Source organism: Rattus norvegicus, chromosome 1 (genome assembly GCF_021556685.1).
Source record: "Rattus norvegicus strain SHRSP/BbbUtx chromosome 1, alternate assembly SHRSP_T2T, whole genome shotgun sequence".
NCBI lineage: Eukaryota > Metazoa > Chordata > Mammalia > Rodentia > Muridae > Rattus > Rattus norvegicus.
In genome coordinates, this window is record NC_141534.1 from 230,714,043 (window position 1) to 230,741,852 (window position 27,810).

Consider the following 27,810-nt stretch of genomic DNA (forward strand, 5'->3'; position numbering starts at 1 on the left):
TGACTCTAGCTAAGTTCCTAGCAATAGGGGACATGGAATATGAAATGGCCACCTCCTGTAACCGGGCAAGACTTCCAAAAGACAGATAGGGATACCAAGCCAGTCACAAGACATTCAACCCACAGTCTTTCACTGCCTCTGAGACGTACAGGGATCAAGAGGGAGCAGAAACTGAGGGATCTAGACAACCACTGACTGGCCTAACTCGAATCTCATGCCATGGGAGAGAGACCACCTCTGATATCATTAATAATACTCTGCTACACCATATAACAGCCATCTGAGTGGCTTTACCCATCAGTGATGGAAACAGATGCAGAGACACACAGCCAAACATTAGGCAAAGCTTAGGGAACCTTGTGAAAGAGTGTGTTGAGGAAGGAAGATTGAAAGCATTGTTGCCTTACTACATGGGGAAATAGAATTCACAACAAAATTCATCAGAAGAGATCAAGAAGGACATCTCATTCTTATCACATATACAAGTAACCCAGAAAACACTGCAGCCCCAAAATAATATGTACCAAACTCTGGTGCACCAATTCTCATAAAAAAGTATGTTACTGGATTTCAAGACACAGATTAAGCCAAAATTTAGCAGGTGACCTCAATATCCTTCATTCTCCTATAAACACATCATCTGGACAAACAGAATCCCAGAAAGCACCAGAATTTAATAACATATTACAGGAAATGGACCTAACATTTATGTGTAGAGTATTCTGTCCAAATGACAAAACACACTCATACTATGTAGTAGCCAATGGATGTTTCTCTAAAATAAACCATATTCTGGGAACAGATCTGAACAAATACAGAAAAGTTGAAAATCTCCCTCTCTTTCCTCGCACCTCGTAGAGGCAGAAAAAAAAATTGTGGGCTGGCGTGATAGCCTTCTCTGTCCTTTGGAAATTTTGCCTGATTACAGCAGGTGACTATTCATATTTCATATCATCTGACCATAATGCAAAAAAGATTCAACTAAGAGTCACTTATTCAAAGAGCAACGAATTCTTCTCCCACTTCTGATGTGGAATAATAGGCAGCCAAATTCAGCATGCTTATATTCTACTCAGAAAACAAAGAGAAGAGAAATAATTAGTTTGAAACAATTGCTAGGATATATATATATATATATATATGTGGATATCTGTTTTATTAGCTGTATTTATCAGAAGAATAAACAGAACCCATAAAAGCTAAAGATATGAGTAATCAATAAGACAGCTCTAGTTTTCAAAACCTTTCTTCTCTCTGATCTGACAGAGTTAAGACTTAAGCGTATTTCATGGTCGGCAGCAAAACAGTTATTACCCCTGACTGAATTCTCCCATGTACCAAATTCAGCACTCAGCAAATTCTGACTTGCAGAGCTCACACTCCTGTGAAGAGTAAGTCAGCACAAAGAGGTGAAGTCATGTTTAGCCATGTTTCCCAAATTTGTTTTAGTCTTATAATTATATGTATCTAGGTATTCTCATTTTTTGCATTTGAGCACAGATGTTACTATACTTAGTAGTTCAAGATTTCAGGGACTGGAGATAAGCTTTATTGGTATTTATAGTTATTAACATTCATTTTGAAATTTCAAGCTATGCTGATGTCTTGTATAAAGAACATAAAAACTTTGAAGTGTGCTATCGTTTAAATTTACATTAAATCATTTAAATTAACATTTGTCATCACTCCTTCCTCCTCATTCTAACTTCTCCTATGTCCCACTCGTTCCCTCTCAAATTCATTACCCCCTTTTTCATTAATTATTATCACACGCACGCACACAGAGTTAAGTCCATTTAATGTTGTAAGAACGTGCATATATTTAGGGTTGACTGCTTGGTGTAGTGGGTTGCCCTGGTGCTGTTTGTATTTTGAGGCTAATCCTGCTTCCTCAAGTAAATCATATACCTAGGTGGTCTCACTGAACCTTCTCCCTATTGAGGTTAGAGTAGATGATTCAGCAGTAGAAGGGAAAGGTAGGGTGGGAGGTCTCAGAGAGGAAGGAAAATAGAGCAGAACCACATGCCTTGGAGAAGCTACAAATAGCAAGGCACCTCAGAGCTGAGGAATAAATTAGTATAGGGATAGATCTGCCCAATCTAGGCATATAGCTGATAAATATAATAACTGATATGAGTGTTTTTCACATGGGCTTATTGGGGTAAGAAATTGCCACAATGCTTGGGATTGGGGTCCTGACCCTGGAGAAGACTAAAAGTCTCTTACTCAGCAGATGTTAGTTACATACAGCTCTTTGTCTACGGGTATGAGATTGCTTCCAGTGTGGAAGAGATGGTCACTGTGCAGACCTTAGTACTGAACTGTAGTTTTGAGACTTTATGGGCGCATCTTCCCAGTCATATACTGAAGACACCAACTCATATCTGAAGTTCTGGTTTTGTTTACATTCTTTATATTCTTTCTTTATATTCTTTTTGCTTTCTCACCATGATGTTCCTTGAGATGAATATAGGGTGGTTATTGTAGATCTGTCAACTGGGACTGAGCTCCCCATTGTCTCTTGTCCACTGCATTTTGACCAGTTAGAGAATCCTGAATGGTCTTTGTCTGCTTCAAAAAGAAGGTTCTTTGATGAGGGAAAGAGCTACACTTACCTATATGTAGGTAAAATAATTCCTCTTGCGTTTTAATAATTCTGAAAATATCTTGAACATACAGCTAATACAGTGGTGGTTCTCGAAGAGCATTTCCAAATTAAGGTATGTAGTGTCTGACACTTGAGTGTGTGTGTGTGTGTGTGTGTGTGTGTGTGTGTGTGTGTTTGTGTGTGTGTGTGTCTGTAGAGGAGTATGGATATATATGTGTATATGCATATACATCTGTATTGGTATACATATGGATGTGTCTGTGTATATTTGGATAGAAATTCATGTATATGTATATGTGTATGGACACATGTATGCATGTATGTGTATGTGTTTACATGTATTTATATGTGTGCATGTGCATTCATGCATGTGCACATGTGCATGTATATGTGTGTATATTTCACAAGAAAGACATTGTCTTATTAGGAAGTTGACTTTTTCCCACCACCACATTTCTGTCTTCATACAGAAACATTTTTTAAAAGTAACACTCTCTTTCGCCCCAGTATCCTTGTTGACTGGAAGATTTCCAAGTCCAACTCCTTTTTTCTACAATCACAGGTAAAAGGAAAAACAGGACAAAAGCCAAACTATGGTATTCAGGATACTTTTCTACTGTTATGTCCCTTGGTCTCCAGGACAAGTCAGCTGGCAATGCTTGCTTCCCTTAGTCTGAGCCTTTCGAATTCCCTTTATCAACCTTTCTTTGGCAGTCTCCCAGGCATTGTTATAGTGCCAGCCTTCTCTGCAACTATCTTGGAAAGCTATGAAGGCACACTCTGTCTCTGTCAGAGTGGGGTGAACTATGGCCGAGGACAAGGGATGAAAAGTGACACTTAACTCCTTAGGAAAGAAGGCATGTAAGAACAAACAGGGTGGCAGTGTCTGCTCTGGTTCAAAAACCTAGACACATACATCAGATCTGTCTTGTGAACAGTTAAATAATCCCAACATCCACAAAGGCCATCTAAATCTGGTCCTCCAGGACCGGATGTATGTTAATACCTTCACAATGTGAGAGGACATTCCAGGTGGAAAATTTTCTTAAAGGAAAAGCAACTTCAAAGGCTGACCATAAGCTTTAAAGGACCCGCTCAGCTTGACTTTCAAATACTTGAGCCCAGAAATGTCACCTGTCTCACTGGGGAAACTGGAGAAGCCATCTAAAGGCAGGGACTTTTGGCAAAGCTGAGTATGTCCTAAGAAACTGGAACCATGTCTCTCCCAGCAGACACAGAGCCCAGAACTGACCTGGGGGAACAGCCAAAAGAGAACATCCAGGCCTGAAAGACAAGCTGAGGGGTGGATAGAACGGTGTGGGGAGGAGTCTAGTGCTGGCTGGGGAATTTGGAAGCAGGAAAGAGGTACAGAGTGGACTTTACAACCAGAATGAAGCTGGGAAATGCCCCCATGAAAGAAGCCAAAGACAGGTATGATATCTGGAGAAAAGAATTGGGAGCAAGGGAGAGGTTTAACTGACTACAGTGTCAAGAAGGAGAAAGAGGATTTTGCTGTCTTCCTGTCAGGGCAGCTGGAACTTACATAATGGGCGGGTTTTTTTTTTTTTCTTTTCGAAGGTTGGAGTTTGGGGTTTGGTGTGTAACTGAAGTTTCAAAGTCAACATCTAATGCCTCCAAATGATCTTTAGTAGCTAAAACACTCTCACACAGAAAAGAAAGCAAGTCTTCAAGATGAATGTGAAGTTGACAGGTCACTGTACTGGTTCAGCTTTAGATCCTGTTCTACCTGGACATAGTTTTAAACTTCATAGATCCCTACATATCTAATCGCTTTAAGTTAATCATTCAAAAGTTCTGAGTAGGGTTTACAGACCCACGAAGTCTGTGACCAACTGCCGGAAGCTTTCACAACTGCCATGGTATCCTTGTCATATTTTACTAAAGAAAAAAATTTCACCCCTAATTTTTTTCAGTTAAGTTTCTTCTGATACAATTCACTCAACAGCAAATTGATTGATGTATGTTAAAGTGACATGTCAAGCAGACAGTTACCTATATTGATAGTCCATTTGTGATTACCCAAAGAAGTAAAGTTTGTTAGGAGAAGGCAATGAGAATTGCCTTGTATTCCCTTTGTTTAAGAAGAACACAAATTCTTCAGTAAAAATTGTGGCAGATAAGGTATATTTTAACAGTTGAAAGGTATAGGATGATGTATGAATGAAGCTGTGGGATTGAAGCCAAACCTTGAGTGGAAACTCCCAGGAAATTGCTGGAAAAGCAATCGCTCCCAGGAAAAGATTCCAAGGGCATAGGAAGTCTGCTATGGAAAGAAGCACATGGTGAGCAGAGTCCACAAATGGGAGAATCTCTATGGGTTTCAGACTGCCTAGACTCATGAATAAGGCTTGCCAAAACTTTAGAGAACGTACAATGCTGCCTCTCGTATTTCTTGTTTGTCAGACACCTAGCAACAGGGTCTCGTGCTTGCCCTAATGGGTTTCAGTTTTGCTTTGCCCCATTCCACATTTCTAGGCCCCTTCTCATCACTTCAGAGTAGCAACTTTTCCCCTGTCATAGATATGTATGCTGGAAGCAGGTGCCTTGCTGTTTTCAATTTTACATTGCTCCTTAGCTAAGGGCTTGTTGTGGGTCTCAGAATAGACTACAGACTTGGAATCTTGAAAAATGATAAAACTGTTAAGATGTTAGAAGCTCCTTAATGTTGACTGGATGCATTTTTTTTACTGTAAAATGTATATGAGTATAAGGTGTAATGGTAGAATTGTGTCATTTGTATATAATGTACCTTCAACCAAAAGGCTCATATGCCAAAGGTATAACTCATAATGAAACAATGATTAGAGTTGGTGACTTGAGAAAAATGACAGCATCTTGCAGCATTTACCCCAGGCAGTTAAAACTAAAACTGACAACATATCAAAAATACCACTTGCTACAAAATTATCCAGAAAACTTTTTTGAAAGAATGATATTTTATTTTGAGTTTTTAAGAGTTGAGAGGAAGCTTTGAAAAAAAGTGATATTTAAAATATATTGGACGTAGGGATGTGGGTCTACTAAACAAGAATATGAATGAAAAGATGCAAAAGAAACACTTGAAAAGATGAGGAGGATTAAAATAATTTCATAATTAATAAATGAGGTATAAGTTGTAGGGTATACGCCATAAAAATGGACTCTTCATGACCTGAGACCCCAGAATAATCTGCCAGTCTTCAGCCCCTCCTATGTCCCCTCAGCCCTGGAAATTCCACCACTGGCAAACTTTCCATGTTTGGGCTTTCTGTTCCCACCTGCCATTTCCTTATTCTTTGTGATCTCCACGAAATATTTCCCAAACCGTAGCACTAGTTCTCTATATTCATTATCTTTGTTCTCAGAAATCATTTCTTAACTTTATCTGTATTCATTTTATGCTGAATTTATTCCCATGCCATGAGTTTTTGTTTCTTCGGTTTCTTCTGGGATATCTTTTTCTTCTGTGCGACCTCCTCTTCTGGCTTTGGAACAATTGTTCCTTCTCAGTGAAAAGCATCTCAGTGTGGCGGAGGAGCTCACGTATGGGTTAATCTGGCCATGAGCTCTGTAGGTTCATCAGCGCCATCTTAGGTGCCTTGTTCGCCTGGATGTGTTCGATGATAGAGAATCTACATCTAAACCCTGAAGTTCAGCATTACTCTCTGCATTTTTAAGCATGTGCAGCAAAAATTCAGCACTTATTTTGGTCACGGTCTTTGTGTCCAGTTCCATGGTTTGACCTGGGCACAACTACCGACACCATCATTATACCACCACAATGGCACACATTGCTTCTTTAAAGTGACATCCTTTGGATACTTGGTGGCTTTGTGATATGCATACCCTTGAAGGCCTGGGCAGTTTCCTGGGTGTTCTTAAAGTGAACACAAAAGGTTTGACCTCTTGACTTGCATGATTTTGTGGGATTTTCTGGGTCAAGAGAGTAGCGAACCATCTTCACAGGTCACCTCTGGCCGCTTACAGGAAGAGCTTCAGAAATCAATAACTATAAGAACAATGGAGTTTAAATTGTTTACATATTGGAGTTTATATTTTCAATTTGACAGAATGCCTAATGGTGAGTGATTATTTCCATTGTCACTGAACTCCTGTGACATGGGGGGTTGGTTATGTTTCTGCCACTCTTTAGGATTCCTTTTGATCACTGTATAGCTCTAGTGCCTTAAACCAAGGCATCTATATAACTAAAACAGGAAAAAAGGTGAAAGCCACATATGTGATTTCTACAGTTCAAGAAGTAAGATTTCCTAGAAGTTACCCATATGCTTCTGCTTAAATCTCATTGCAGTCACAGATGGGAGTCATCAGCTTGCCCTACTGCCATTGCAAACAGGAAAGGCTCAGTGAGTAAGAAGGCTGGGTGTGCTGACAGTGTCAATAGCTAATACCCACATTGGACTTTCTGTCTGAGGTCTTGTCTCCACAGCCAGCTCCAGCTCTGATTGTCATCATCTTTCAGATGATGGCACTGGTGGCACTGGTGCATTAAGTTTGCACATCAGCGTTCAGTACCCTTTGTGACACTTTTGACTTTGCAGACTCAGTAGACAAAGTGAAGTTTTAAGGTTTGGTGGCAGGTGCTTTGATTGTCTCTTCTTGTTAGTCACTATGGACATAGAATCCTGTCCCAAATTTTCAATTTTCAAGTGCAGTATGTTAGCTGGTCCCAGCAGAGGCAGGTGGATCTGCATATGTTGGAGGCCAGCCTGGTCTACAGAATGAGTTCCACGATAGCCAGGGATATACAGAGAAACCCTTTCTCAAAACAAAACAAAACAAATCAGATCTGAACAGAACACAAACAACAACAGTAGCCACAGGTGTGGTATCTTATTTTCTATTCCTTTTACCTAGTGCATCCCTTTCAATCTACACTGTGTATCCAAATATTCCCATGCAACCTTTAAAACACATCTCCTTCAGTGAACCTGACTGTGCTTGCTCCCTTTCTTTAATCCCTGATTTCGGGGTGGTTACTATGGTTTCTACCTCAGCTCCACTCTTTCTGGTCCATATATGCATCTTACCAGCTGCTGGGAATTTCTCCTGCTGAACACTGTCAAATGCATTTCCTGATAACTTTGTCCTTGGTTTCTGAACAGTTCTTCCATCCAGACTCTTCTCCTTGTTATTTGGCTAAATCAGATGTACAAAATCTCAGCCTAGAGAAGTTCACAGGACCTGGCAGATGGTGCTGTCCCTGTTTCAACTCCAAGGCGCTGTGGATCCAGACACTCTGTGGAATTTGCTCCTCTTACTTCACACATTCATCTTCTGAGACTTCTAAGCAAACTGCCCTTATAGATTTTTAATTCAGAATCTGTTTCTAGGAGACTCGACTACACTCAAGTCAGCTGATATCTGTAACAAGCAGTCTCATCTGGTCAGTGTTGGCCTTTTAGAGATATTGGTAGTGGATTGTGGCAGCCAGTTTTTGCTATGCAAGTCTGGATTCTTAGCATACCAGACCATTGAGCCATGCTTTAAAATTGGAGAAATTCTCCTAGAGACTGCTATCACAAAGAAGAACTTTCCTCTCCAAAATAGAAACTATTGTTATTCAGCTTTCCTTGTTAAAATGGCTGTCCTAAGGCCACAACTCCGGACACCAATGCCTACATTAATACAGGAGAGCTACTGTGGTTTTTATCACTTCTGTACCTATACATATGCATACAGAAGCACACCGCACACCCCAATGTAATATGCAGTGCTGTGCTGTAGTTAACTGTGACTATATTATTAGTAATATATTACTAGGAGGTAGTAATATATCCCAGGCACACTGGAACATTCTAGAAAAGCATCTTAAATCATTGCCGATTTTTAAAGTTAAAGGAGCCCTGTTTTTAACCATGTCTGATATCGTTGCCATATTACCAACCAAAAGAGAAGATGCCATACTCTACACATGAGAAGAAATACTCTGATTAAATTAAATGTACACCGAAGCATGCATATATTCACAGAGATGATGACATCTAAACCTCGTAAAGACACCCATTTTCTATTTAAATGTTCACATTTTTTGTAATGATTACAAGTGCTTATCACTTCATTAATAAAAGTGTTAACCTAATTGAATATTAAATCATGGTTTTACAAATGAAAAGCTACTATTTTCTTCACTTCTATATTTCCATATTTATTTATTTAACCTTATTATATTTATGTTTACCTATTTCCTCATTATATTATCCTTCTTATTTATTTATCCTTCTGTTATCACCGATATTCTAAAGGCTAAAGTTCACCTTGTCATTTCTTGAATATTCATTCCTGGAAGTACAGCTTAAATCACAATGGCTTTTATTTTCATCCAGACAACATTTGGTCTGTGGCATATTCTTTGCTGTATTAAATAACAAGCCTCTAAAATCTTTCTTATGTCTAAAACTTAAAAAGTCTTCATTTTCCCAAAGAATTTTTCAGGTACTACATAATATGTGTTGTTTTGTAAGTTTTATATTGCTAAAAATATTAATATATTATGGAAAATATAATATAATATGGAAAAATTTAATATATGTATCAAAAGTGAAGACAGAAGTGGGAAAAAAGAAAATCTCAGTGAGTCCCAGAGTCCAGAGTGTTTGCGTATGTTATGAATAATAAACTATGTTCAGAAAGTCAGTTTGTTTTACTTCTGTGGTACATTGTTTTGTTTTTAATCCTTTTATTAAAAATAGCCTTTCCCCCCCTTACATAATCTAGCCTAATTATAGTTCCCCTTCCACCACTCCTTCCAGTTGCTCCCCACTTCCCCTCCCTTCTGGATCCACCCCCTTTCTATCTCTTATTACAAACACGTCTAAGTGATAATAATAAAAAGTGATATTAATAAAATAAAATATAATGAGATAAAAACTAGCACATTGGAAATAGGACAAAACAAGTAAACAGAAGTAAAAGAGCTCAAGAGAAGGCACAAGAAATAGATATAGATGAAGAGGCCCACTGAGTCTCACATGCAGGAATCCCATAAAACCACTAAACTAGAAGCCATAATATATACCCAAAGGATCAGAGTGTGTGTGTGTGTGTGTGTGTGTGTGTGTGTGTGTGTGTGTGTGTGTGAGAGAGAGAGAGAGAGAGAGAGAGAGAGAGAGAGAGAGAGATTAAAAAGCGGATGTTTTAAGGCCTTGACATGACATTATGAGACAGGAAAATCTCCCAAAGTGCCACTGGGTTAATTTTCTATTGGCTATCTACTGATCATACATCCTACCTTCAGGAATAGGTTGTTCCCCAGAGAGATCCCCTGTGGAAACTAAAATTTAACTTTCATGTAGTTAACAACTGGAGAGTGCTTTCGGGTTGAGGATGGGGTCATGTGTTCACTTCTCCTTTCAGCTCTAGAACCCCATCTGGTGCAGACCCCTTCGGGCTCTGAGCATGCTGCCTCAGACTCTGTGAGTTCCTGTGTCTGTGGATCCTGTTGATTCAGAGGGCCTTATTTTTGTCCTCCATTCCTTCTAGCTCTTATGTTCTTTCCTATATCCTCTTCTCTAAAATTCCCTGATGCCTTCAGAGAGAGATTTGATGGAGATATCCCATTTGCATTTTATGGGTGTAGGTTACTCCTATCAACTGCAAGAGGAAACTTCTAGGATGATGTCTGAGTAAGGCACTGAACTATGACTATAGCAATATGGACTAAGGACTCGTTTTACGGTGATGGATGTTCCTCTGTAAAAGAGTACTAGCATTTCTTGCAGGTATGATATCATGCCAACCTGATGTTTTATGGCCGGGTTGGTATTTATAATCCTTTGGTAGCATGGAGAGTATCTTTATGTACCAAAATGTTAGCACATAGGGGTAAAGGCTCTACGTAAACACCAGATAGATTTCTCCATCTTCAATGAATGTGTAGGTGTTGTCTTCAGCCATGTGTCCTTGCCGTCAGTTTGTGGAGAGCAACCTAATTCCTTGACAACAACCTGGGCATTTGGGGGATTCCCTTTGGCCAAAAACTCAATTAGATGCAACACAGTCCATTTGGTGACAAGAAATGGCCAGTTGATGTTCTGTCTCCACCATTGTTTGGCAATATCATTCAGTTTCCCTTCATATATGTATACATTTTATGAAGCTTCTACATATGAGGTTTCCAAACAATCCCTCAATTTTCCTCAATTTTAGCAGTCTCTCTATGTATTTTCTTCCTCATCTACATCTTCCCTCTCCCTCCTGACTTGATTCTGCCTTTCTAGCTACCCCCTATCTGCACATAAGTATCTATTCTATTTTCTTTTCCTAAGGAGATCTACCTGAACTATCACAGTAACCCAAGTCCCTTACTCAATTCCTTAGCCGTCTTTGTTCTATAAACTACAGCTTGGTGGTTATTGACTGGAGAAATAATATCTACTATAAGTGTTTTCATGTCATACTTGTCTTTCTGGATTTGGGTTACCTCAGGATGACTTTTGCTCATTCTATACATTTTATCTGAGAATTCGATGATTTAATTTTTAGATCTCTATTATTCCATTCTGCAAATGTACCACCTTTTCGCTTTCCATTCAACTCTTGAAGGGCATCTAGGTTGTTTTCAATTTCTGAATTTTGTGAATAGAATGACAGTGAACAGGTTTGAACATCTTTTTGGTTGGATAAAACAACCTTTGGGTGTATGCCCTAGAGTGGTATAAAGGGGTCTGGAAGCAGACCAATTTCCACCTCACTAAAGAACCTTCACATGGATCCACTGCTAAGAGTTTGCACTCTTACCATCAGTCAATGAGTGTTCCCATTACTTCACATCCTCAACAGCATGATTTAATATTTGTTTTATTGATAATAGCAACTCTGATAGGTTTTAGATTAAGTCTCAAATATTTTTTTATTTAAATTTCTCTGATAGCTAAGAATGTAGAACATTTCTTTAAGTGTAGTGTTTCTCAGCCACTTGGGGTTTCTCTTTAGACAATTTTCTGTTTAGACATGTAATTTCATTTTTTTAACTGAGGTATTTGTTCTTTTGTTATCCGGTGTTTGAGTTCTTTATCTATTTTGAATACTAGACCTCTATTTAGTGCGGAATTGGTAAACATATTTTCCCATGCTGTAGACTTGTCTATGATCTATGATCATAGGAGACCTTCCATATCTTCTTCTGTCTTCATCAATGTCTTTCTTTAATAACTTGGCCTTTTTATTATACAAGTCTTTTACTTGCTTGGTTAGAAATACCTCCATGAAATTTTCTATCATTTGAGGATATGGTGAAAGATGTTTCTTAGTCCTCGTGTCATTTGAATGTAGGAGGGTTGTTGATTCCCGTGAGTTAATTTTGCATCTTGCAGCTATGCAGGAGGCATTTATCAGCTGTAGAATTTTTCCAGTGGATTTTTTGGGTTACTTATATATATTATCATATTACCTGAAAATAAAGATATTTTGACTTTTTCCTTTCCAATGTACATGCCCTTGAGCTCTTTTGTGTGTGTGTGTGTGTGTGTGTGTGTGTGTGTGTGTGTGTGTGTTCCTTTGACCAATTGCCTTATTTCTCTAAGACTTCAAGTACTGTATTGACTAGGCATGAAGAAAGAAGACAAACTTGTCTTTTCCCTGATTTTAGTGGAAAGGCTTGGAGTGAGTTTCTCCCTATGAAAGTTGATGCTAGCAATGTGCTTGCTGTAAACTGGCTTTATTATGTTATTAATTTTTGAGAATTTCAAACAATGCATCTTGATCATATTTTGCTATTGCTCCCTCTGCCTCCAAGATCTAATTCATTTCTTTTCCTAATGATGTTTGTTTTGAGTTGAATGAACTGGAATTTTACACAAGTTTTAATTTGTACTTAACTGATGAATGCTAACATTTTAAAGTATTTATTGACCATTATATTTCTTCTTTTCAGAACAGGCTACTCTGTTTTATAGTTCATTTTTTGATTGAACAATTGTAGAACTTTTAATTTAATTTTGAAGTCTTTCTTATATGGTGTTGTTAATCCCATGTCTGCTGTGTTGCTAACAAAGTTTCTTTTTCCCATTCTGTTGATTATCTTGTTAATGGCTGTTTCCTTTGCTATACAGTTGTACATACATGACTTGGTTTCCTGTAATCCCATTTGTCAATTATTAGGATTATCTCCTGTGCTAGAAACCTACTCAAGAGATTGTTGTCTGTGACTATATTGTAAGGTATTTTCCTCCAAAAGTTTCCAAGTTTCAGATTGTCACACAAGTCTTTGATCCATTTTAAACTGGTGTTCTTCAGACTAAGAGATATGAATCTAGTTTTATCTTCTAATATGTGAATCCGGTCTTGCTAAGACTATTAACAGGGCTCACTTTTCTTCAATGTTTATATTTATATCACCATTGAAGTCTAGTTGGCTAATTTAATGAGTTTGTTTACAGGTCCACAATGCTATTCTGCTTAGCCTGTGCTTGCATTTGTACAATGCACTATTTGTTATTATGTTCTCTAATATAATGTGAGACTGAGTATCTGAATGTCTTTAGCATTGTTCTTTCTAGTAAATATTGCTTTAGATATTAGGAATCCCATGCTTGCAGGTTAATTTTGCCTATCTTTTCCGTGAGGATTGTCATTGGGATTTTGATTAGATTGCTTTGAATATGTGCATTATTTTTGGTAATATGGCTATTTTTACAATATTCAGTTTAGTGGTGAATGAACATTTTGGAGGAGGTATGATATTTTATCGTCTAATATATTCATTAGTTTATTTCTGAGACTCGTGGTTGCTTGTTTAGGTTTTTTCTGTATTTTGATGCTATTGTCAATTCTTTGTTTCTAATTATACTTGACATATGTTTATTACTGTTATGTATGTAGGAAAACTCTGATTCCTATAAAATGATTTTATGGTTTTTTTTTACCCAATGTTGTTCTCTAGTCTAGAAATTCTCTGATGAAGCCTGTAGGGTCTTTGAAGAATAGGATATATCACCTCCAAGTAGTGATAACACCAGTTCTTCCTTGTCTGTGTGCCCTTTCTTTCCTATTGTCTTATTACTCACCTAAAATTTCAAGCACTATGCTGAGTAACATTGGAAAGAATAAGTATTTTTTTCTCTTTCCTGGTTCATAAAAAATACTTTCTGTCTAACTTATTTACTATAAAGTTATTACATGTCTGCCATATATTACTTCTATTATGTTAAAAGTAGGTGGCATTTATATCTAGTTTCTTAGGAACTTTTATTGTAAAGGCATTTTAAACTTTGTCAAATTCCTGTTCTGCATTGACTGAGATGGCCAAGTGATTTCTTACTGTGAGTATATTTACATAGTGAAATATAATTCTCGATTTCTCTATGTTAAACCATCTACGAATTCTTTAAATGAAATCAATTTGGTCATGATGTATGATTATTTTTACTGTCCTTGTGTACAGATTTATTTATTTTTATTTTATGTGCGTGAATGTTTTCTCTGCATATCTTTATGTAGGCCACATACATGCATGGTGCCTCTGTAGACCAGAATAGGGAATCAGATTCCTTGCAACTGAAGGTATGGATGACTGTAGGCTGCAATGTGGGTGCTAGGGTTTGAACCCAAGTTCTATGCAAAAGCAGTGAATGTTGTAACCAGGAATGAGTCCTTCTTCATATACTGCTGATCTTGACTTGAAAGAATTTTATTGAGAATTCTAATGCACAGTTTTCTTTCTATGTTTTATCTTTATCTGTTTTTTCTTAATTTCAAAATAATACTTGGCCATAGAATGAATTTTGTAGTCCTATTTTGTAGAACACCTTAAGGAAAATTAATAAGAATTCTCCATGAAAGATTTTATAGAATTCCTCTGACAATCCATCTGGTCATTGGAGTTTTATATGCTGTGATGCTTTTCATTAGTTATTTAGTGTCATTGACATTTATGGATAGTTACTTACATTCTTTTGGTTTAATTCTGGTAGGTAATATATATCTAGAAATGTATTCATCTCCTCTAATTTTATAGGCATCTGAAATTTAGAATTTTAAGTATTCCCTTTTTTATTGGATATTTTTTATTTACATTTCAAATGTTACTCCCTTTCCTGGCTTTCCATCCATAACCCCCCTATCTCATCTCCCCTCCCTCTTCTATGAGGGTGTACCCCCTCCGCAATCACACACCTGTCTCCCCACCCTGACATTCCCCTACACTGAGGGGGGGTGTCAAACTTTGGCAGGATCAAGGACTTCACCTCCCATTGGTGATCAACAAGGTCATCCTCTGCTACATATGCAGGTAGAGTTATGGGTCTGTCCATGTGTACTCTTTGGGTAGTGGCTTAACCCCTGAGAGCTCTGGTTGGTTGTTATTGTTGTTCTTATGGGGTTGAAGCCCCCTCAGTTCCTTCAATCCTTTCTCTAACTCCTCCAATGGGGACCCCATTCTCAGTTCAATGGTTTGCTGCTAGTATTTGCATCTGTATTTGTCATGATCTGGCTGAGCCTCTCAGGAGATAGCTATATCAGGCTCATGCACTTCTTGGCTTCAGGAATATTGTCTGGGTTTTGTATATATATGCTAGATTCTCAGGTGGGGCAGGCTCTGAATGGCCATTTCTTCAGTCTCTACTCCAAACTTTGTCTCTGTATTTCCTCCTATGAATATTTGTGTTCTCCCTTTTAAGAAGAATTGAAGTATTTCCACTTCCAAAGTATTCCTTAATGACTCATATTTAACTGCAATCCACAGTGATCCACAGCTTTCCACCATTAACTTTAATTTGAGTTTTTCTTTTACTTGATTATTTAAAGAATTTTTAAAACTTAAAATTTTTTCAACAAAGCTACTATTGTATTGTTTCAGTCTATTGATCTTCTAGTCTAACTTTAATTCTTTTCCTTCATTTTATTTATTTTTTAAATTTCATTTTTCTTGGATATTTTATGTTTTTACACCTCACATGTTATCCCTTTCCCCCCTCCACCATAGCCATTCCCTCTGCTTCTATGAGAATGCTCCCACTCCCACTCACCCACTCTCATCTCAATGCCCTGGCATTCCCCTACTTTGGGGAAATGAGCCTTCACAGGACCAAGGGCCTTTCCTCTTATTGATGCTGGATAATGCCATCCTCTGCTACATATGTGGCTGGAGTCATGGGTCTCTCCATGTGTACTCATTGGCTGGTGGTTTAGTCCCTGAGAGCTCTGGAAGTGGGTGTGGGGGTCTGGTTGCTTGATATTGTTCTTCCTATGGGATTACAAACTCCTTCAGCTCCATCAGTCCTTTCCCTAACTCCTCCTTTGGGGTTTCTGTGCTCAGCCCAATGGTTAGCTGCAAAAATCTTCATTTGTTTCAATAAGACTCTGGCAGTGCCTCTCAGGAGACACCCATAACTGGCTCCTGTCAGCAAGCACTTCTTGGCATTAGCAATAGTGACTAGTTTGGTGACTGTATATGGGATGGATCCTCAGGTGTGTCAGTCTCTGGATAACCATTTCTTCAGTCCCCATTTCACTCTTTGTTCCTGTATTTCCTCCCCAAAGTATTTTTTTCTCCTTTCTAAGAAGGAATGAAGCATCCACGTTTTGGTCTTCCCTCTTCTTGAACTTTATGTGGTCTGTGAATTTTTTCTTAGGTACATATTCTTCTCCTTTATTATCTTTAGTATTTCTTGTTGTCTGTTCTAGGGTTTAGATTGTTCTTGCTTACTAGGTCCTTAAGGGGCACAATTAGGTCACTGAAGTCTTTCTTTCTTTCTTTCTCTTTCTTTCTCTCTCTCTCCCTCTCTCTCTTTCTTCCTTCCTTCCTTTCTTTTCTTCTTTCTTGCACTCCTTTTCCCCCAATATTCCCTCTGGAATTCCCCTATCTCTCCCTCCTTCCTCCTGCCTCTATGAGAGTATTCCCCTACCCACAGATCTACTCCCTCCCATCTCCTCTTCCTGGCATTCCTCTACACAGGAGGCAGAGGCGGGGCATAGAGCCTTCACAGGGTCAAGGGACTCTCCTCTCATTGATGCCGGATAAGGCCATCCTCTGCTATATATGCAGGTGGTCCCATGGGTCCCTCCATGTGTACTCTTTGGTTGATGGTTTAGTCTCTGGGAGCTCTGGGGGTGGCAGGGTATGGATGCCTTTGAATTTCATGAAGTTGTTGTTTTTAATAGCTAAGTAGTACTCCACTGTATCAATGGAACACACTTTCTGTACCTATTTCTCCTTGAGGTGTCATCTGGATTGTTTCGGGTTTCTGGCTATTTTAAATAAGGCTGCTATGAACATAGTGGAGCTTGTGTCTTTGTTGTATGTTGGAGCAGCTTTTGGGTATATGCCCAAGAGAGGTATAGCTGGGTTCTCAGGTAGTGCAATGTCCAATTTCTGAAGAACCTCTAGACTGATTTCCATAAGGTTGTACCAGTCTGCAATCCCATCAACAATGTAGGAGTTTTCCTCTTTCTCCACCTCCTCGCCAGCATCTGTTGTCACCTGAGTTTTTATTTTAGCCATTCTGACTGATGTGAGGTGGAATCTCAGGATCATTTTGATTTGCATTTCCCTGATGACTAAGGATGTTGAACATTTCTTTAGGTGTTCCTCGGCCATTCAATATAATTCAATCGAGAATTCTTTGTTTAACTCTGTAGCCCATTTTTTTAATAGGGTTATTTGATTTTCTGAGGTCTAACTTCTTGAGTTCTTTGCATATATTGGATATTAGTCCTCTATCAGATGTAGGATTGGTAAAGATCTTTTCCCAATCTGTTGGTTGCCATTTTTGTCCTAATGACATTGTCATTTGCCTTACAGAAGCTTTGCAATTTTATGAGGTCCCATTTGTTGATTCTTGATCTTAGAGCATAAGACATTGGTATTCAGTTCAGGAAAGCTTCCCCTGTGCCCATGTGTTCAAGGCTCTTCCCCAATTTTTCTTCTATTAGTTTGAGTATATCTGGTTTTACGTGGAGGTCTTTGATCCACTTGGAGTTGTGCTTTGTACAGAGCGATAAGAATGGATTGATTTGCGTTGCTAAGCCATCTCCTTATCATTTATTTGCTTTTATTTTATTTATTTTAGAACCTTTATTTTAATTTATTTTGCATAAGAAAAATCATTTATTCGACAGTGTTATTTCAGTTGACATTAGCTATTTTTTTTTAAAGAACATAACACAAATGTTTCAATAAAGTTCAAATCTTAAAATTTTGCAAAGGCAGCACCTTTCACATAATATTCTCCTATCTGACTTGTTATAAGATCCACTAGACTAGCAGAATACAACAGTCACAGTTAAAAGGCAGGTGGGTCTCTGAGTTTGAGTTCAGCCTTGTCTACAGAGTGTGCTCCAGAACAGTCAAGAAGGGATGCAGTGGAATATTCTCAGCTATTAAGAACGAGAACATCCTGACTTTTGCAGGAACTATTTTTCTAAGGCTACACAGAATTACCTATCTCAAAAACAAACAGACAAACCAAAATATTCAAAAGTGTAAAAATGTATATTTTCAAAACATCATATAAATTGGTTAAATATTTCTGTTTGCTTTTGGTTTTAGTTCTGACTTTTCTTGAGGCATAGTTTCTACTGTCTGGTTTAGCCAGCCATCAAAATAGAGATCCTCCTGCTTCTACCTTGTAAGTGCTGTCTAGAATTGTTTAGGGATATTTTTTCTAATCTTACTGTTATCATATAAATGGAAACTGAACTTGTTGTACAATGAACTATTACTTATTTTTGTCATGGGTATCCTTAGATAAACATAGGTCATCTAAGTGCTATAAGTGACATACATTTATAATGAGTTTCCTTTACTTAAATTTTTCAGAATCACAACTGACTTGATTTTGATGGGTAAATATAAGAACTCTTCCAAGATACATATGATTTCTAAAATAATGGGGGGGTTGCATCAGAGAACTAAGAAGCAGGATGATTCATTTCTACCAACTTAATAGAGGGAGAAAGGAGTGTACATCAGACATTACTATGTATGCTAAACACTGAATCCCAGAAAACACATGGACATTTGAGAAGCAAAGACTGAGAAGCAAAGTCATGCGGAGTCTACTGCCTCCAAATACATGGAGTTTGCTCACTAATGGCCATGATTAGTGCTTTTAAAATGAAATAAAACAGAACGGAAAATATCTCAAGATGCCACATGTAGTAACGTGTTGTTTTGTGTAAAGCTGTTTATATATACCTTTAGCAAGTTTGGGTTGAAGAAATTACTTTATATTAATGAACTGTAATGTGTCTTGATGTGTAGCCTAACCTTGTTACAAGTAGCTGAGTTTCAGCCAATCCTAAGTAGTCAATTCAAATTATATTCAAGTAACAGACTCAAGCTACAACCACTTGGACTCCCTCTCTTCCGTTCTCTATATCCCAAGCTCTTTCCACTAGCTATAAATATAACCTGCCCAGATGGTAGAGTGGGCTATTTTGAATGACACTTTGGATAACTACTTGAATCTGGAATTACAAATATAGCCAACAAAGATGTAAAAATGTAGGTTTGTTATAATTTCTCCTTTAATTAGTACATGTTTAAAACTTATCGAGAGAGGCTGCAGAGAAGACTCAGGAGTTCAGCCCATCCATTGCTCTTACAAAAGACCTGGTTTGCTTCCCAGCACTCATGTGGTAGCTCAAATCTTCCTATAGCTCTACTTACAAAGGAGTCAGATTCTTTGTTTTGGTCCCTGCAGTAGCCTATCATACATGTTGTATACTTAAACACATACAGGCAACCATACATAATGAAAATAAATAAGGAAAAATTGTTATTATTTTGAAAACCTTAGAAAAACTTCACAAAGATATATGTTGCCTATGGATGCAATATAGAGAAGACAATTTCTTTATTATAATATGATTAAGAAAATTTAAATTCCCATTTCATCCAGATTTACCAATTTTGTTGAGTATAGCTTTGTGTAGTGGAATCTGATGACTTTTTATTTTAAATTCCTAGATCTCTATTGTTATGTCTCTCCTTTCTGATTTTGTTAACTTGGATACTGTCTCTGTGCCCTCTGGTGAGTCTGGCGAAGGGTTTACCTATCTTGTTGATTTTCTCAAATAACCAACTCCCGGTTTTGTTGATTATAATTCTTTTTGTTTCAACTTGGTTGATTTCAGCCCTGAGTTTGATTATTTCCTGCCTTCAATTTCTCTTGGGTGTATTTGCTTCTTTTTATTCTAGAGCTTTCAGGTATGCTGTCCAGCTGCTAGTGTATGCTCTCTCCTGTTTCTTTTTGGAGGCACTCAGAGCTATGAGTTTTCCTCTTAGCACTGCTTTCATTGTGTCCCATAAGTTTGGGTATGTTGTGCCTTTATTTTCTTTAAATCCTAAAGTCTGTAATTTCTTTCTTTATTTCTTCCTTGACCAGGTTATCGTTGAGTAGAGTGTTGTTCAACTTCCATGTGTATGTGGACTTTTTGTTGTTTTTTGTTGTTATTGAAGACCAGCCTTAGTCTGTGGTGATCTGAAAGGATGCTTGGGGTTATTTCAATCTTATTGTATCTGTTGAGACCTGTTTTGTGACCAATTATATGGTTAATTTTGGAGAAGGTACTATGAGGTGCTGAGAAGAAGGTATATGATTTTGTTTTAGGAAGAAATGTTCTATAGATATCTGCTAAATCCATTTGTTTCATAAATTCTGTTAGTTTCTCTATGTCTCTGTTTAATTTCTGTTTCCATGATCAGTCCATTGATGAGAGAGGGGTGTTGACATCTCCCACTTTTATTGTGTGAGGTACAATGTATGTTTTGAGCTTTAGTAAAGTTTCTTTTAAAATTTTGAGTGCCTTAGCATTTGGGGCATAAATGTTCAGAATTGAGAGTTTATCTTGATAGATTTTCTTTTGATGAGTATGCAGTGTCCTTATCCTTTTCGATAACTTTTAGTTGAAAGTCAATTTTATTCAATATTAGAATAGCTACTCCAGCTTGTTTCTTGGAACCATTTGCTTGGAAAATTATTTCCTAGCCTTTTACTCTGAGGTAGTGTCTGTCTTTATCACTGAGGTGTGTTTTCTGGATGCAGCAAACTACTGGGTCCTGTTTCCATATCCAGTCCGTTAGTCTATATCTTTTTATTGGGGAATTGACATTGATGTTAAGAGATTTTAAGGACCATTGATAGTAACTATCTGTTTATTTTGTTAGAAGTGGAATTAAGTTTGTGTGGCTATCTACTCTTGGATTTGTCGAAAGATTAATTTCTTGCTCTTTCTAGGGTGTAGTTTCCCTCCTTGTGTTGGAGTTTTCCATCTTTTATCCTTTGTTGGGCTGGATTTGTGGAAAGATATTGTGTAAATTTGCTTTTGTCATGGAACATATTGGTTTTTCTATCCATGGTAATTGGGACTTTTTTCTAGGTATAGTATCCTGAGTTGGCATTTGTGTTCTCTTAGGATCTACATGACATCTGCCCAGGATCTTCTAACTTTCATACTCTCTGTTGAGAAGTCTGGTATAATTCTGATAGGTCTGCCTTTATATGTTACTTGACCTTTTTCCTTTATTGTTTTAATATTCTTTCTTTGGTTTGTGCATTCGATATTTTGACTATTATGTGATGGGAGGAGTTTCTTTTCTGGTCCAATTTGGAGTTCTGTAGGTTTCTTGTATGTTAATGGGCATCTTTTTCTTTAGGTTAGGGAAGTTTTCTTCTATAATTTTGTTGAAGATATTTACAGGTCCTTTAAGTTGGGAATCTTTGCTTTCTTCCACACCTATTATCCTTAGGTTTGATCTTCTCATTGTGTCCTGAATTTCCTGGATGTTTTGGGTTAGGGGCTTTTATGCATTTTGCATTTTCTTTGACTGTTGTGTCAATTGCTCATCTCTTTTTTATCTCTTGTATTCTGTTGGTGATGCTTGCATCTATGACTCCTGATCTCTTTTCTAGATTTTCTATGTCCAGGGTTGTCTCCCTCTGTGGTTTCTTTATTGTTTCTATTTCTATTTTTAGATCTTGGATGGCTTTGTTCAATTCCTTCTCCTGTTTGGTTGTATTTTCCTGTAATACTTTAATTGATTTTTGTGTTTCTTCCTTAAGTGTTTTACCTGTTTTCTTTAAGGGAGTTATTTATGTCCTTCTTAAAGTCCCCTAACATCACTATGACATGTGATTTTAAATCAGAATCTTGCCTTTCCAGTTTGTTAGGGTATCCAGGGTTTTCTGTGGTGGGAGAACTGGGTTCTAATGATGCCAAGTAGCCTTGGTTTCTGTTTTTATGGTCTTGTGCTTGCCTCTTGCCATCTGGTTATATCTGGTCTTATCTGGTCTTACTGTTTCGACTGTGGCTTTTCCCTCCTGTAAGCCTGTATGTCGGCACTCCTGGAAGACCAGCTCTCTCCTAGCAGACTATGGAGAGACATGGTTCAGCTCCGGGATGCAGATGGAAACCAGAGGGATCCTGTCCCAGGATGCTCCTTGGTTCCTATGTTCTGAGGGCTCTTTGGAGCAGAAGTGGTAGTCTCACCTGTGCTCTCAGGTGTGTCAGCACTCCTGGGAGACCAGCTCTTTTTCGGCAGGATTTTTGTACAGAGAGCAGTGGCATAGGGTCAGCTCCAAAGCTGTCTCCTGAGAGGCTCTGCCAGATCCAGACCAATACAGATGCGGATGCTCAAAGCCAACCATTGTACTGAACATAGGGACCCTATTGGAGTTAGGGGAAGGACTGAAGGAGCTGAAGGGCTTATATCTGGCATCAATGGGAGGGGCTGCCCTTGGTCCTGTGAAGGCTTGATGCTCCAGGTTAGAGGAATGCTAGTGTGGTAAGGAGGAATGGGTGGGAGAATATCCTCGAACAAGCAGGGTAAGTGGGGATGGGATGGGAGTTTTCAGAGGGGAAACAAGGAAAGGGAAAGTAGTCTAGCAGCTTCTCAGATAATTGAACATAGTACCACCTGAGGACCTAGCTAGACAACTCTTGGGCATAAACCCAAAAGATGTTCCAATATATAAAAGGATACATGCCACACTATGTTCATAGTAGCCTTATTTATAATAGCCAGAACCTGGAAAGAACTCAGATATCCTTCAATAGAAGAATGGATACAGAAAATGTGCATTTACACAATGCACATTGCAATACTATTCAGCAATTAAAATCAATGACTACATGAAATTCTTAGGCAAATAGATGGAACTAGAAAATATCATCCTGATTGAAGTAACCCAGTCACAAAAGAACAAACATGGTATGTATTCACTGACAAGTGAATATTAACCCAAAAGCTCAGAATGCCCAAGAAATAATTCACACACCATATGAAGCTCAAGAAGAAGGAAGAACAAAATGTGAATGCTTCAGTCCTTAGAAGGGGAAACAAAATACTCACGGGAGGAATTACAGAGACAAAGAGTGGAGCAGGGACTGAAGAAAAGGTCATTCAGAGACTAACCTACCTGGGAATTCATCCCATATGCAGCCAACAAACCCAGTCACTATTGCTGATACCAAGAAGTGCTTGCTGACAGAGGCCAGATATAGATGGCTCCTGAAAGGCTATGCCCGAGCCTTACTGATACAGATGAGGATGCTTGCAGCTAACCATTGGACTGAGCATGGGAACCCCAGTGGAGGAGTTAAAGAAATGACTGAAGGAGCTGAAGGGGTTTTCAATCCCATAGGAAGAACAACAATTTCAACCAACCAGACGCCCCTCCCCCCCAGAGCAGAACTCCCAGGGACTAAACCACCAACCAATGAGTACACATGGAGGGACTCATGGCTCCAGCTGCCTATGTAGTAGAGGATGGCATTGTCTGACATCAATAGGAGGAAAAGCCCTTTGTCTTGTGAGGTTCATTTCTCCAGTGTAGGGGAATGCCAGGATGTTGAGGAAGGAATGTATGGGTGAAAGTGGGGGCATCTTCATAGAAACAAGGGGAGGGGGAGGGAAGGACATAACATTCGAAATGTAAATACATAAAATATCTAACAAAAGTTCAAAAAAAGGAAAAAGAAGTGGAAATAAATAAAATATCCATTTTTTTAAAAGAGGAAACTTAAGTACTACTGCTTTCCACTTAGTATTTTCCTGCTTTTAGCTGCTGTGGTATTCCCACATATGAAAGTGTGATGTATCTTACTCTTTATGTGAGTTTTTTCAGGGCTACTTTGGCCATGCCAGCTCCATCTCCTCAGCAATACACATAGGTGAAAGCTTTTCGATAAATAGCTTCTCCCAGCAGTAACTTTCTCTTAAATTCAAAAGCATTTCCCAGCAACAGACTAGTTGTGTTACATACCAGATCTCTTCCTTTCATTGGCAATGATCTCAAGGCTTTTCTTGTACACTTGACACACTACTTGAAACAGTCATCCTTCCTCCTTGATACACTCATCCCTCTATACTGAGTTTAAACCCTGTCACAGAGTCTCTGCCTTTATCTACTCCATGAATAAAGGACAAGAGTAGTCCTTTAAAGGCAAGAGTAGTCTACAGTAGATAAGGAATTCTCTAGAATACCCCTCTTTTATAAATTGTATAGTCAATACAAACAATTTTATAAATTGCTTAGTCTGCTTCTCATAGGCCTAACCCAATGCTCACTGAAATTGTGTGAGCCGCATTCTAGGAATGACAAAGTGCTTTCTCTTGATTGATATGACAATGTGGGTAGCTATCAGTTAAATCTGCCAAGCAAAGGTGCCATAATTGGCCTGTACACTTGAATCAATGTCTTGTATCTAGATATAACAAATTCTCGGATTCTCAGATGAGAATTAAACTTGTCAGACAAGATCTGTCAAGTTCAGGTACACAACTGACTGAATCCTTGGTGGCTTATTTATATAAACTGGTGTGTAAGTATTTTCCATCTGTTTTGTCTCCCCATAGCTTTGTGAGTTCTCAGAATCTTCATGCTGTTTTTTTATTATTAAAGATTTAATGTATATGTGTAGAATAAATAAAAATATAATGGTCCAGAATGCCCAAGGTTAGTTCTTTCCTACTTTATATTTATTTTTGGTTGATGCATGGTTCTCTTTTCCCTCCCATCTCTAGCAACCCCACTATCCTCTCAACTGTAAGATCAATAGGTTTGGATTCCACTTGTGAGGCCGGGCATGCCCAATTTGTCTTTCTCTGCGTGACTTACCTCGTTTAGATCAAAGTACCCCGGTGTGACATCTTCATAAAGCTGAATAGTTTTTGTTGTGTATACATGCCACATTCTCTTTGTTCATTCAGCCACTGATGCTCAATTATGTTGATTCCATATCTTGGCTACTGTAAATAGTACTGAGATAAACATGGAGTGCAGATATTTGTTTGGTGTCTGCCTTCCTTTTGTGAACAGTAGGATGGCTGGACTACTGTTGTGTAGGTCAACTTTTTAAGGAATCCCCATAGTGTTTCATAATGAGCTCCTCCTTCTCGTCCTCATTCATAGTGGATGGGCTCCTTTCTGACTCTGCATTTTCAGCAGCATTTATTACTCTTTATTTTATAGCAAGATAGACAAACTTATAAGATGTGATATTGCAGCACAGTTTTGACTTGTATTTTTTTTATGTGGAAGAACTAATGCTATTAAGATGTCCATAGACTCAGAGTGCCCTAAAGGTCTGAGATTCAGGGAGATCCTCACAATATAATTTCAAATATTTGTTTTTACAGACATAGAGAAAAGATCAAATCCTCACATGCATGAGGAAACATGAAACAGCTACAAAGACCCAAAATGATATCAAAGGAAACAAAGTGGCGATATCAGAGGACGTGGTACTAAAATAAACTACAAATGCTAGTAAACAAAATAGCAGGCCACTGACAAAACAAAATTCACATAAAACATAGGGAATAAAGGGAGGACCAGAGCTATACCAGCACACTTAGAGCTAACAGGTATTTTACAGTGTCCCAAGAGTATAACAAAGAAAGAAGAATTGCTTCAGTAAACAATGGATACATACATGCAGAAGAGTGAGAGTATTGAGGACTTCAACCCAAGACTTTGAAACTATTCAAATTCTATGAAAATAGTAAGGACAGAGAACTATTACATGGTATTGGTGCAGGTAATACTGTTTTAGCTAAGCTCCCAACAGCACTGGCAACAAAAGCAAATGGAGAGACAAATGAGATTACTTTGATGAAGTATTTGCTCAGCAAAGGACATAACAACAGAATGACCAGTAAACCTACAGAATGGTAGGAAATACTTTCAAGTTGCAACTTAGACTCAAGGTGACTGCATAAGAAAGTCAGAACAGCTCGACAGCAACTAGCTTTAAAGAAAAAAATAAGACCAAATGAATTGACATCCTTTTGGTCAACTGTAACATGGGTATCAACAGCTTCAAGGTTCAGCTCTCTTCATTCTTCCTCAGCATTTGAAATTTATCTTGAAAGAGATCTTATTCAAACCTAGCACCTCATCGATCAACTCTCCCAAAAGAAAAGTCCCCAACACTGCCCTGTTTCCTGAACTCTAATCTGATTTATACTCGCCTTCAGCTCTGTGTCTCTGCTAGAGCTTAATCTTTCATCTGCCAGAGCGTGCTTTTCAGATGAATGCCCATTGTTTTGAAATGCTGCCCTTCTCATCCCACACGTCACTTTGAATCCTTAGAAGGTTTGTTTCTCTTTCTTTCCTCAATGGACATATTCAGAGAGTCTCAGGTCAAGGTTTTCCATTCTTCTGAGTGTTGAATGCCTTGATTTTTAAAAGCTTATTTTTACTCATTTACTCAATATCAAAATGTATTACCTTAATAGGAAGAAATTAATCTCTTTGCCTCAAGTCTCTTGTTTTTGTGGGTATTAGTTTAGGATAGTAATAGACAGTATTTATCAATTGTCTATCATGTGTTTGTCAATTGTGTTCTCTTAGGAATTTGAGCTATACCACTAACCAAAGCCAACAGTGGGTACACTCACAGACTTTATAAACAGCAAGGTGTACCATCACAAAACCAAGTATAGACGCATGTAATAACATAAACAAGGCAGAATAAATTTTAAGAGAAAAAAGATAAGAGAATAAGAAAAGAAAGATTCACCGGGTGCATTGTTAAATATAATTTCTTTTCCATAAAGTTGAAGTTTTGTAGTCTCAAGGGGAATTTGTAGTTTGCTGGGTTAAATGTCATAAAATGTTGTTCTGTTTGTCTATTCAAATACATACATTACTAACCCACATACAAAAACAACAAAATAAACTCCAAAGCACTTGCACAAGATTGCTTAATCTAGTTATAACTACATTGTTTGATCTCATTTCATAAATACAAAAATTTAGCAGTATTGGTCAACTTCTTGTCTTTCTTTCTTGGCTATTTAATTAGGTCTATTCTGATCTGAAGAATCATTTTCTTTCAGGTCCCTTTGCAAAGTTCCTTCTGGTTTGGAAATCTTACACACACACATACACACACACACACACACACACACACACACACACTGGGGGTGGAGTGGGAGAATATTTCTATAAAACTGTGGAGAATTATGTTATCCACGATATTGTGAGAAATATGAAGAAAGAAGCAGGCGAGATTCCTTTTAGAGGGCTTCGACTTATATTCTATGCTGAATCCCATGATAGTTGGTTTCTGTATAATGTGCATAAATATATCATCCTGAGCTAGGAAACCTGGACATAAAAGAACACACATGGTATATACTCACTGATAAGTGGATATTAGCCCAAATGCTCACAATGCCCATGATACAACCCACAGACCATATGGGCACTTAGGAGGAAGGAAGACCAGAATGTGGATGTTTTAGTCCTACATTGAAGGGAGAATAAGATGGCTGCAGGAGGTAGGGGAAGGAGGGACCTGAGAGGGAGAAATGAGGGGGAGGAAATAAGGGGAGCAGTATCAGGTACTGGGGGGAACAAGAGAGAGTTACAGAGGGTCAGGAAATTGAATAAAAATATGTAGCACTGGGTGATGAGGAACTGGGGATAGCCACTGGAGGGTCCAGGACACCAGAGAAACAAGAGGCTCCCAGGACCCAACAGGGATGACTTTAGCCAAAATGTGAATTTTGTTTCTAGACTGTATTTCAACGTGTCTAGTATCTTGTATACTCAAGGTCTTAGAAACTTCAGAATTAACATATTCAAATAAAACTCAAATATTTGACAAAAAATAAATACGAAAACAGTGTTCTTTCCAGAACCCTTGCCTTAGTAAGTGACACTATTTTCCCTACAGCTGTGTGGCGTCTTCAATGACTGCTCCGACAGTACTGCTTTCATTTCATATAT

The 27,810-nt window shown here is 38.1% G+C and overlaps 1 protein-coding gene across 5 annotated transcripts in view; it reads left to right on the forward strand.

The window, feature by feature from the left end:
* Positions 1–3,952: 3,952 nt before the first annotated feature.
* Aldh1a1 (aldehyde dehydrogenase 1 family, member A1) overlaps positions 3,953–27,810 on the forward strand; it is a 145,077-nt gene continuing 121,219 nt past the window's right edge. For all 5 annotated transcript variants that reach the window (XM_087611755.1, XM_087611710.1, XM_087611856.1 and 2 more), the window contains exon 1: positions 3,953–4,039. The gene's annotated coding sequence lies outside the window, so the exon portion shown is untranslated. The remainder of the gene's footprint in view (positions 4,040–27,810) is intronic.